General features: G+C 38.2%; 1 protein-coding gene across 1 annotated transcript in view; it reads left to right on the top strand.

Moving 5' to 3' along the window:
* The window catches only part of SYPL1 (synaptophysin-like 1), a 28234-nt gene that overhangs the window by 7644 nt on the left and 9552 nt on the right, over nt 1-11038 (top strand). The gene's annotated exons all lie outside the window — the stretch shown is intronic.

The raw sequence follows: 11038 nt of genomic DNA, 5'->3' as shown, positions 1-11038 counted from the left end.
ACAGAAGCTTTTAAGTTTAATTAGGTCCCATTTGTTTATTTTTGCTTTTATTTCCAATATTCTGGGAGGTGGGTCATAGAGGATCCTGCTGTGATGTATGTCGGAGAGTGCTGTGCCTATGTTCTCCTCTAGGAGTTTTATAGTTTCTGGTCTTACGTTTAGATCTTTAATCCATTTTGAGTTTATTTTTGTGTATGGTGTTAGAAAGTGTTCTAGTTTCATTCTTTTACAAGTGGTTGACCAGATTTCCCAGCACTACTTGTTAAAGAGATTGTCTTTAATCAGTTGTATATTCTTGCCTCCTTTGTCAAAGATAAGGTGTCCATATGTGCGTGGATTTATCTCTGGGCTTTCTGTTTTGTTCCATTGATCAATATTTCTGTCTTTGTGCCAGTACCATACTGTCTTGATAACTGTGGCTTTGTAGTAGAGCCTGAAGTCAGAAAAAGTGACTATTTCAGGGAAGAACTCAGTTGCTTTAATGTTCTGCCTGGAAACAACCATTGTTTTTCGGTATGCAGTAAAAGTGATTTTTGTTTGTTCATTTGTTATTGAAGTACTATAGTTAATTTACATTGTTGTTTTAGTTTCTGGTGTACAGCAAAGTGATTCGGTTGTACACACATATATTCTTTTTCATTTCCATTATAGTTTATTACAGTATATTATAGTTCCCCGTGCTAAACAGTAGGACCTTGTTGTTTATGTTTTCTGTAGTAGTGTAGCTGATCCCAAACTCCTAATTTATTTCTCCCTGCCTCTTCTTTGTTAACTATAAGTTTGTGTTTTATGTCTGTGAGTCTCTTTCTGTTTTTAGTGTTTATTTGTATCATACTTTTGGATTCCACATATAAGTGATATCTTACGATATTTGTCTTTCTCTTTCTTACTTCATTTAGTCTGATAATCTCTAGGTCTATCCAAGTTGCTGCAAATAGCATTATTTCATTCTTTTTTATGGCTTAGTAGCATTCCATTCTATTTATAGACTACATCTTCTTTATCCATTCATCAGTCAATGAACATTTAAGTTGCTTCCATATCTTGGCTATGTAAATGGTGCTGCTACGAGCATTGGAGCATTTTCAGATTCGAGTTTTATCCAGGTATATGCTCAGGAGTGGGATTGCCAGATCAATGGCAACTCTGTTTTTAGTTTTTTAAAGAACTTCCATGCTGTTTTCTGTGACTGCACCAGTTTACATTCCCACCAATAATGTAAGAGGGTTCCCTTTTCTCCACCTTCTCTCCAGCATTTATTATTTGTAGACATTTTGATGACTGCCATTCTGACTACTGTGAGGTGATACTACATTATTTGCAGTTCCCTGATAATTAGCGAAGCTGAACATCTTGTCAGGTACCTATTGGCCATCTGTATGTCTTCTTTGGAGAAATGTCTATTTAGGTCTTCTGCCCATTTTTTGATTAGGTTATTTTTTGTTATGGAGTTGTGTGAGCAGTTCGTATATTTTGGAAATTAAACCCTTGTCAGTTGCATTGTTTGCAAATATTTACTCGCAGTCCTTAGCTTGTCTTTTCAGTAGTAAAAGTATTTGCACATCTTGTTTCGTCCCACAGAATTTTAAGAAGACGCAAGAGTCAGGATTTAATAAAAGTAATTTTCTGTTTCATCAAAGACACTTTCAAGTAAAACTAGCTTTTTTCATTAACTGCAAGTGCATGGCAATGAACTAACAGTTTGATGCTTTTGCTGATTCTTACTGAAGCCTAGCAGTTTTACCCATCAGTGCTTTTGTGTCGATCAGCACAAATGTCAACATAGTGTAAAAAGCAAATGATGTTGTAATAATATTGTGAAAATATTTTTGACCTCACAGACCCCTTGAAAGAGTCTTTGGTACTCCTTGGGATCCACAATGGAGAAGGCAATGGCACCCCACTCCAGTACTCTTGCCTGGAAAATCCCATGGATGGAGGAGCCTGGTAGGCTGCAGTCCATGGGGTCGCTAAGAGTCGGAGGACTGAGTGACTTCACTTTCACTTTTCACTTTCATGCATTGGAGAAGGAAATGGCAACCCACTCCAGTGTTCTTGCCTGGAGAATCCCAGGGACGGGGGAGCCTGGTGGGCTGCCATCTATGGGATCGCACAGAGTCGGACACGACTGAAGTGACTTAGCAGTAGCAGCAGGCTATTTAGAACTTTCTGTGATTGTACTTTTCAAACAGATGGAAATAACAGAAAAGTGAAATTGAAGCACTTTGAAACTGACTTTACTGCTCAGTGCACAGTGGAAATAAACTGGAATATCAACATCAGTAACAAAATGTTTTTTAAAAATGAATATCTTTAATAAATGCTTCAGACCTTGACTTAGAAAAATCAGTAACTTGGTTCTAGGCATCTAATCTGACTGACTAAAAGCAGACATGCTATGATAGTTCATCTAAAGTACTGAATGGTCATTTGATTTAGTAAAACAGCATGCATTGATTTTGGACATAGACCTTCATTTACAGTATAGTTTTAGGTCTGTTCCTGAAGATTTCAATTATATAATTTTCCTGAACAGCTCAATCATGAAATAGCAGAGAGGACCGTGCAACTAAAAACATGTAAAACATATCCATAAATTAGATGAGTACCAATGTTCACCAGAAGGATCTTCTGTGAGCTGTGCAGTGTCTGGGAGTAGGAGCTGGAACTGGGACTCTGGCTGACTATCAGTATAAGATTTTATACACAAAGCCCCAGATGCATGTTTTACTATGTCGTTATCTTAAGGCATATTATATACTCTCGTTAAATTTCATTCAAATTTAAAAAAACCCTTATTTCAGGTATTTGTCTAATAATTTTCTTCCCCCAACTTTTTCTGATTAAGTAGAATCTTTTTTTAACCTGGTCATGTGGCTGATGAATCCAGTTCACAAAGAGTATTAATGCTCTTGGACATGAGTTTTTGTATTGTCACTGAGTAGTTTCCGTGAAGACATTTTTAAGCCACCAGTCCATTTTGTGAAGGTTAGTTTGGTTAAAAGTAAATAGTTAAAATAGTTAAAGTCACTTAGCCATGAACACTCACATTATGACACATGAACTCTGAAGTAGAAGAATGGGTGATGGTATCACTGTCTGTCCTGTGTTATGGGACTCCCTTACCTTCAGGATACCCCACATACTGTCCGAACATCTGACTCTCTGACATACAGGCCCAACATGGGTTCCAGCAGTATATTAAATTTAATGAAGCTTTACTTCCTGAAGTCTAAGAGTAGATATAAATAGACGCATTTTCTTCTTGTACACCAGTTAAATTGAGTACTCCAGTCTACTTTAGAGAGTAATATTCTAGAGGGCCAGTCTGAAGTATGTATGAGTTACAAATATCTAAATCAACGAGGCATCTGTCGTGTCTCTAATGTGGGTCCAATGGGCAGAGAGGTAAGTGGAACTTCAGACTGTCATCATGAATATGGGACCTTTTGACCTGAACAGAAGCTTGCTCTCATCCTGTGCCTGGATTCTTAGTCATTACTCTACAAGTGGAATTTCATGTCAGCGGTTTCAGTCATTCTTAATGGGATAGAATGGGGGCGGGGGGTGGGATTAGTTTCATAAGTGGCAAGGAAATGTAAATCAGCATATCACTACTACTCATTTTAGACTAGAAGTACAAACTGAAGTGCATATTGGAACCCCTCATAAAGTAAATGAGTATTACAAGCTGTTTGGAAGAAGAAAGAATAATATAATTCATTGATTACTGGTAGCTAACATGCATTCTGAGGGGTGGAGAGATGATAGAAAGTGACAGCAATCTGGAAAGCATATACCATTTCTTAAGTGTCATCTGTCACTCATTTCCATGGGACTGTCACTTTATGGGAATGTAGGTCTGATGTTGCATAACTTTGTTTCCCCATTCCCATGTGGGAAATCCAAATTTTTATATGCAGCACGCTGATAATAAAATACTGACAACAGATTCACATTTTTCATGAATACTGGGAAGACCATAAATCTGTTTTCAGATCAGCTTTCACCCGTGGGCTACACGTTCTAATTGTAATCAGAGTTCTAGTACAATGCAGGGAAAGCTAAGATGGTTGGATAGCTTACCCTCAGATTGTTTGTATTTCATTTAGTAAAAAGTGTGTACCTCGTCCCTTTTTTCCCATAAGATAAAGACCAAAATGGCAGACATGACATTTATTTATCCTCATAACGAAATGACAAACTTGAAATGATGAGTATGTAAGACTTGAAATATTGTTTTATTTGTACATTATTGAGTATTGATTTTTTTTCCCTTTAGTTAAGCAGTTATTTAGTGAGCATTTGGTGTATGTCAGGCCTTCTGCTAGGTAAGCACTGAAAACCCAAGAATAAGGACACATGCAAAGATACGACAGTCTGCCAAGGGAGAGGTAAAGGCAATAATCTTAAAAGCAATAAGCTGTGGTACAGTGTGCCATTTATTTACTAATTTTTGTCTTAAGTGGGAAACTAGTTTTTATTATTTGGGGGTTTTTTGTTTCTTTTTTTTTTTTTTTAATAAGCAAGATACACAAGAAAAATGCCTATAACAGAAGTAATGAACTCAAGTCTGTGGCAGCCCAGTAGTCAGAATATTTCTACCACAAGGAATCGGACAGGGCCTTAACGGATGAGCTTGTTAGAGATGCAGGGTAGGGACGGAGGGGAAATCGTGGCAGGAAAAAACACATACATTCAAGACATAAATACTTGGTGTGTTTCAGGAACAGGAAGTATACAGTGCAATATGACAGAATTGTATAGGCCCTTGCACTGAGTACAGTGTATAAATCTAGAAAGATAATGTTGAGGCTATGCCTCTCAGCCCTGCCTCTTATGCCAGATTAAGAACTTCGGGCTTTATATGTTTTCTTAAATTTGTATCTGGAAAGCCATTCAGGAAATCTCTTAACCATGGGAATGACACAACCAGATTTTTGTTTCATGTCTGTATGATGTCACTCTAAACAGCTCTGTACCATAGAAACACTGTGCAGACTACAAATGCCAGCCATAGAGTAACTTTAAGCATTCTACTAGCCACACTAAAAAAGTAAGAAACAGGGGAGGTTAATTTTAATAATACATTTTGTTTAACCCAATATATCCAAAATATTATTGTTTCAACAAGTAATCAGTATAAAGTTTTTGATGAGATATTTTACATTCTTTTTTTCATACTAACTCTTCATAAACCATGGTATATTTTACACACACAACCATTTCAGGTCAGGCTAACCATTTTTAAAGTGCTCAGTAGCCACATGTGGCTTATGGCACCTTAATGGACACTGCAGCTCTAGAGCCCACAGTAAAAGATGGATGGCATTGAGAATGAGTTTAAAAGTGAAGAGTCTGTTGGGTTAGTCCAAGGAAAAATGGTGAGGGCCTGAACAAAGATAGTGGCAGGAGTGATGTACACAAGAAGTGTTACTTGCCATTCGTGTCCAACTCTTTGTGACCCCATGAACTGTAGCCCACTAGGCTCCTCTGTCCATGAAATTCTCCAGGCAAGAATATTGGAATGGGTAGCCATTCCCTTCTCCAGGTAAACAGAGCTTTTAAAAGAATTATGTTAGGTTTTTACAGTTGATCCTTGTTGATGTAGGTAGCTATAGTTGTACGTCTTCATTGCCGTGTAACTTCTCATTGTAAGTTCAGTTCAGTTCAGTCGCTCAGTCGTGTCCGACTCTTTGCGACCCCATGAATCGCAGCATGCCAGGCCTCCCTGTCCATCACCAACTCCCAGAGTTCACCCAAACTCACGTGCATCGAGTCGGTGATGCCATCCAGCCATCTCATCCTCTGTCGTCCCCTTCTCCTCCTGCCCCTGATCCCTCCCAGCATCAGTCTTTTCCAGTGAGTCAACTCTGAGCCAAAGTACTGGAGTTTCAGCCTTAGCATCATTCCTTCCAAAGAAATCCCAGGGCTGATCTCCTTTAGAATGGACTGGTTGGATCTCCTTGCAGTCCAAGGAACTCTCAAGAGTCTTCTCCAACACCACAGTTCAAAAGCATTAATTCTTCGGTGCTCAGCTTTCTTCATAGTCCAACTCTCACATCCATATATGACCACAGGAAAAACCATAGCCTTGACTAGATGGACCTTTGTTGGCAAAGTAAATGTCTCTGCTTTTCAATATGCTATCTAGGTTGGTCATAACTTTCCTTCCAAGGAGCAAGTGTCTTTTAATTTCATAGCTGCAGTCACCATCTGCAGTGATTTTGGAGCCCCCAAAATAAAGTCTGACACTGTTTCCCCATCTATTTCCCATGAAGTGATGGGACCAGATACCATGGTCTTCGTTTTCTGAATGTTGAGCTTTAAGCCAACTTTTTCACTTTCCTCTTTCACTTTTATCAAGAGGCTTTTTAGTTCCTCTTCACTTTCTGCCACAAGTACTGTATATTTTGTCTGCTTTCTTGTTGCTTCCCCTCTCCCCATATTCTGATATTATAAACAATATTACTGTGAACGTTCTTATGCTTGTCATGTAGTATGGATGAGCAAGTGTCTGTCCTAGATCTGTATGCTAGTAATACTAATCATTTGTATCATTTTTACAAATACTTTCTTTTAGTTTGTAGTATCCCCCAAAGCAGATGATTCAAGGGAGTGAGAAATGAAGACAAAAATTGTAGTCTCTTTATTACCTAATCTCAGAAAGGACATCTCATTCCTTCTACCATATCCTGTTCACTAGAAGCAAGTCACTGTTATATCCACATTTAAGTGGGGTAGGTGGGGATTAATCTCTACCTCCTGAGGGGAGGAGTATCAAGGAGTTTGTGGATGTATCTTTAAAACCACCATTCTTCTTTCCTTAGTGCCCTATAAAGCCAGCTCTGTTAGATACAGTTTGTCTCTACACACAAGTCTGCTTCTGGCCTCTTTAAGTTGTGTGTGTCCTGTTTCTTTTTTCTAATTCAAAATATGGATATATCCCCAGGACTCATTTCCTGGCCTTGTGTTCTTACTGTATATTCATATATATTTATGCTGAAATAGTATTCTTCTTTCTTAACTTTTTAACTCTTAACTAAAGATACCAAACTGTGTGTGGACATTATACCAGACTCTTCATATATACAAATAAATTCCTTTTCATATATCTTTCTTCATGGAAAAAAAATTCCATGGATAGTTATGATCCTGATTATGGGTGGCCTGATTCAAGGCCCTGGATTAATCCATGGGAGGCATTATGTCAGTGTTCAACAGTATAGGATAGGTTTTGATACCAGACTTGCACTGAATTCCGTCTATTTGCTAGATGTGTGTAACCTTGAGCAAAACAATGCCTGCTCTCTTTGAGTTTACAATGTAGAGAAAAATGGACAAACAAATAATGAAGTGCTGTCAGGCACTGTTCATTACAATGGAGGAAAAATAGATCAGTACAAATAGAACTGATTGCATGGAGTGGGACGGGCAGTGTTTTTTAACATAATGTGGTTAGGAAAAGGCTTTTCTGATAAGGTCACATTGGAACCGGGAGCTGTGAAGTAGGAAGCTAAGCATGTGTTCCAAGCAGAGGGAATAGTCAATACAAAGGTTCTGAAGGAGTTTATTCCATGTCTTTAAAGAATAACAGGGAGAACATTTGTGTAAAGAGGTTTGGCAGGGGAAAAAGCAGCTACATGAGATCGAAAGTATTAAAGGAGGAAAGGATCTTGTAGATCATTATATAAACATTGTATTTGGAGAGAACTCAAGCCAATGGGGAGTTTTGAGCAGATGATAAAGTTTTCTGCCTTTTATTTTTAAAAGATGGCCTGGCTGATGTGGAAAATAGATTGAAGAAGAGGCAGAGACTGAAGTAGAGGATCGACTTAGAAGACTGTTAGCATATAAGTCAGCAAGAAGTAATAGTGGCTTAGATGAGGATGTTGTGATGATGGTGGGAAAAGTTAACAAGTTCTGAATATATTTCATAAATAGAGCCATCAGCATTTGCTGAAGGATTGAGCTCTTGGTTACTACACTATATCTTGGGTTTTTGTTTGTTTTGTTTTGTAGAAAATTCATGAGATACAAATAGAAAAAGAAATTATCTTTTGTCATCTTTTCAGAGGTGACCACTTAAAATTTTGATGCATATCCTTTTTAGTTTTTGTTATGTGTATGTGCACAGATATAGACTCATGCACAATGCATTGTTTAAACAAACTTTATATGTAATGAACCTTTTTCTCTATCATTAGATATTGCCCATCATTTTAATGACTGCATGCTATTCCCTTTCGGGAATGAATTACAGTTTATTTGACTCCCTGTCAATATTTAGGATGCTTTCAGGTTTTTCCCTGTTTGGATAGCATTTGAGAAAGCATCAGTACATTTCTTTAAGCATATGTATGATAAGAAAAACAAATCTCCAACTACTTTCTGAGACCTGGAAATAGCCACAAGTGAGGCCTTATAAGCTCATGAAATAACATTTCTGCTTATAGTTTCTTGGCTTTATAGTTACCCTCGGGTTTCAATTTATCCGCTTTTGATTTTGATACTAATAGATAAGACTTCCTTTGGATTTCATACTAATATTTAGTGGGTACACTGTAATAGGAGCAAATGTGTTGTTATATGGGCTGTTATACTAATTTCTATATTATACTCAGGAAAATAAAATCACATCTGTTGAGAGGTTGCAGCAGCTGCTGCTGCTAAGTTGCTTCAGTCATGTCCAACTCTGTGGGACCCCATAGATGGCAGCCCAACAGGCTCCCCCGTCCCTGGGATTCTCCAGGCAAGAACACTGGAGTGGGTTGCCATTTCCTTCTCCAGTGCATGAAAGTGAAGTGAAGTAGCTCAGTTGTGTCTGACTCTTCGTGACCTCACAGACTGAAGCCTACCAGGCCCCTCCATCCATGGGATTTTCCAGGCAAGAGTCTGGAGTGGGTTGCCATGTCCTTCTCAGCATGTGCTACTATATGCTAAATACTATATTGAGTCTTAAATTCAACCTTCACAATAACTTTATGCAGTAAATACTATTACTACTGCCTTTTTCCTTTTTTTTTTTTTTTAACATTTTAGAAAACTGATGCTTGGTAGGGTGAAGGCAGTATAAAATCTGGGTTAAAAACAAACTCTAAAGCCAGACTGCCCACATTTGAATCTTGACTTAGCAGTTATTAGCTATGTAACCTTGGGAAGTTACTAACTTCTTCGTGCTTCTTTTCTTTTTTAATGAACATTACTTTTCTTGTTATGAGTACAAAATAATGACACAGTTAAAGTGTTTGTCACATTATGACAATCTGGATTCTCATCTTCCTGTCACAGCAAGGAATATAGTTTCCCCCCAATATCCTAAACTATTTCTAAGGACCTCACACTTGCTTTGCCTTGCTTTGTTGAATTCTTCCTTTCTGCTAGCATGGCTAACATGGCCAGCTTCTTTTCTCATTAAAGTTTTTTTACCTAAGTCTACAAATAGTAAATGCTGGAGAGGGTGTAGAGAAAAGGGAACCTTCTTACACTGTTGGTAGGAATATAAATTGGTGCAGCCATTATGGAAAACAGTATGGAGGTTTCCCAATAAACAAAAACTAGAGTTGGTGTATGATCCAGCAATCTCATTCCTGGGTATATATCTGGATAAACTATAATTCAAAAAGATGCATGTACCCTTGTCTTCACAGTAGCACTATTCATAATAGCCAAGACATGAAAACAACCTAAATATCCATCAACAGATAAATGGATAAAGAAGACATGGTATAAACATACAATGGAACACTACTCAGCCATAAAAAAGAATGAGATGCCATTAACAGTAACATGGATAGACAGATCTAAAGATTGTCATACTGAGTGAAGTAAGTCAGACAGAGAGAGACAAATATCATATGATGTAATTTATATGTGGACTCTAAAATATGACACAAATGAACCTATCTATGAAACAAACAGATTCAGAGAGAATAGACTTGTATTTGCTGAGGGAGGAAAGGGAGTCTGGAGTTAGTAGTTGCAAAGTACTACACACAGAATGGGTAAACAAGGTTCTATCATATAGCACAGGTAACTAAAATCAATATTCTGTGATAAACCATAATGGAAAATATGAAGAAAAAATTTATATATATAACTGAGTCACTTTGCTGTAAAGCAGAAATTAATTGTAAATCAACTATATCTCAAGTTAAAACAAGTTTTTTTAAATTCCTTATCTTGAAAGTATGGTCCCCAGTTTCCAGAATGTGATTAGTAAGTATTATTTCTCATTCAAGGAACTAAGTTTCCCTGGAGATAATATACTGGCTGAATCCACAATTAAGGCAGGAAATGTACAAACTTATCCTGAAATATTGTGTCCAGAAAACAAACTATCAAAAACTGTAAGGGTCAAGGGGGAAAAAAAGGAAAGCCACTTGAGACTGCTGCTGCTGCTAAGTCACTTGAGTCATGTCCAACTCTGTGCGACCCCATGGACAGCAGCCCACCAGGCTCCTCTGTCCATGGGATTTTCCAGGCAAGAGTACTGGAGTGGGTTGCTATTGCCTTCTCTGCTAAAGGCACTAATATAAAATTTATTAAGACTGTGTGCTAAGGTCATTACACATATGTCAATTCTGAGAGGAATGTGGGAAGTGGTGTTATTATCTTCATTTACAACTGGGAAAGAATATAGCTTGTATGTTAAATCACTCAAGGTGACAGGGCTAGTAAGTTGGCAAAGCCAAGGTTTGAACCAGATCTGACTTCTGTTGTTGCTGTTTAGTCCCTAAGTCATGTCCGACTCTTTGTGACCCCATGAACTGTCCTCTGTCCATGGATATTAGCCCTTTCTCTGGGTTTGCTCTGGGTCTCTGAAAATAGAACTTTCATAGTTCCTTCAGTTCAGTTCAGTTCAGTCGCTTAGTCGTGTCCGACTCTTTGCTACCCCATGAATCGCAGCACGCCAGGCCTCCCTGTCCATCACCAACTCCCGGAGTTCACTCAGACTCACGTCCATCGAGTCAGTGATGCCATCCAGCCATCTCATCCTCTGTCGTCCCCTTCTCCTCCTGCCCCCAATCCCTCCCAG

This window comes from Bison bison, unplaced genomic scaffold, assembly GCF_000754665.1.
Source record: "Bison bison bison isolate TAMUID 2011002044 unplaced genomic scaffold, Bison_UMD1.0 scf7180017864162, whole genome shotgun sequence".
NCBI lineage: Eukaryota > Metazoa > Chordata > Mammalia > Artiodactyla > Bovidae > Bison > Bison bison.
The sequence above is the reverse complement of the archived record's forward strand: the minus strand, read 5'-3'. Positions and strand labels throughout refer to the sequence as shown.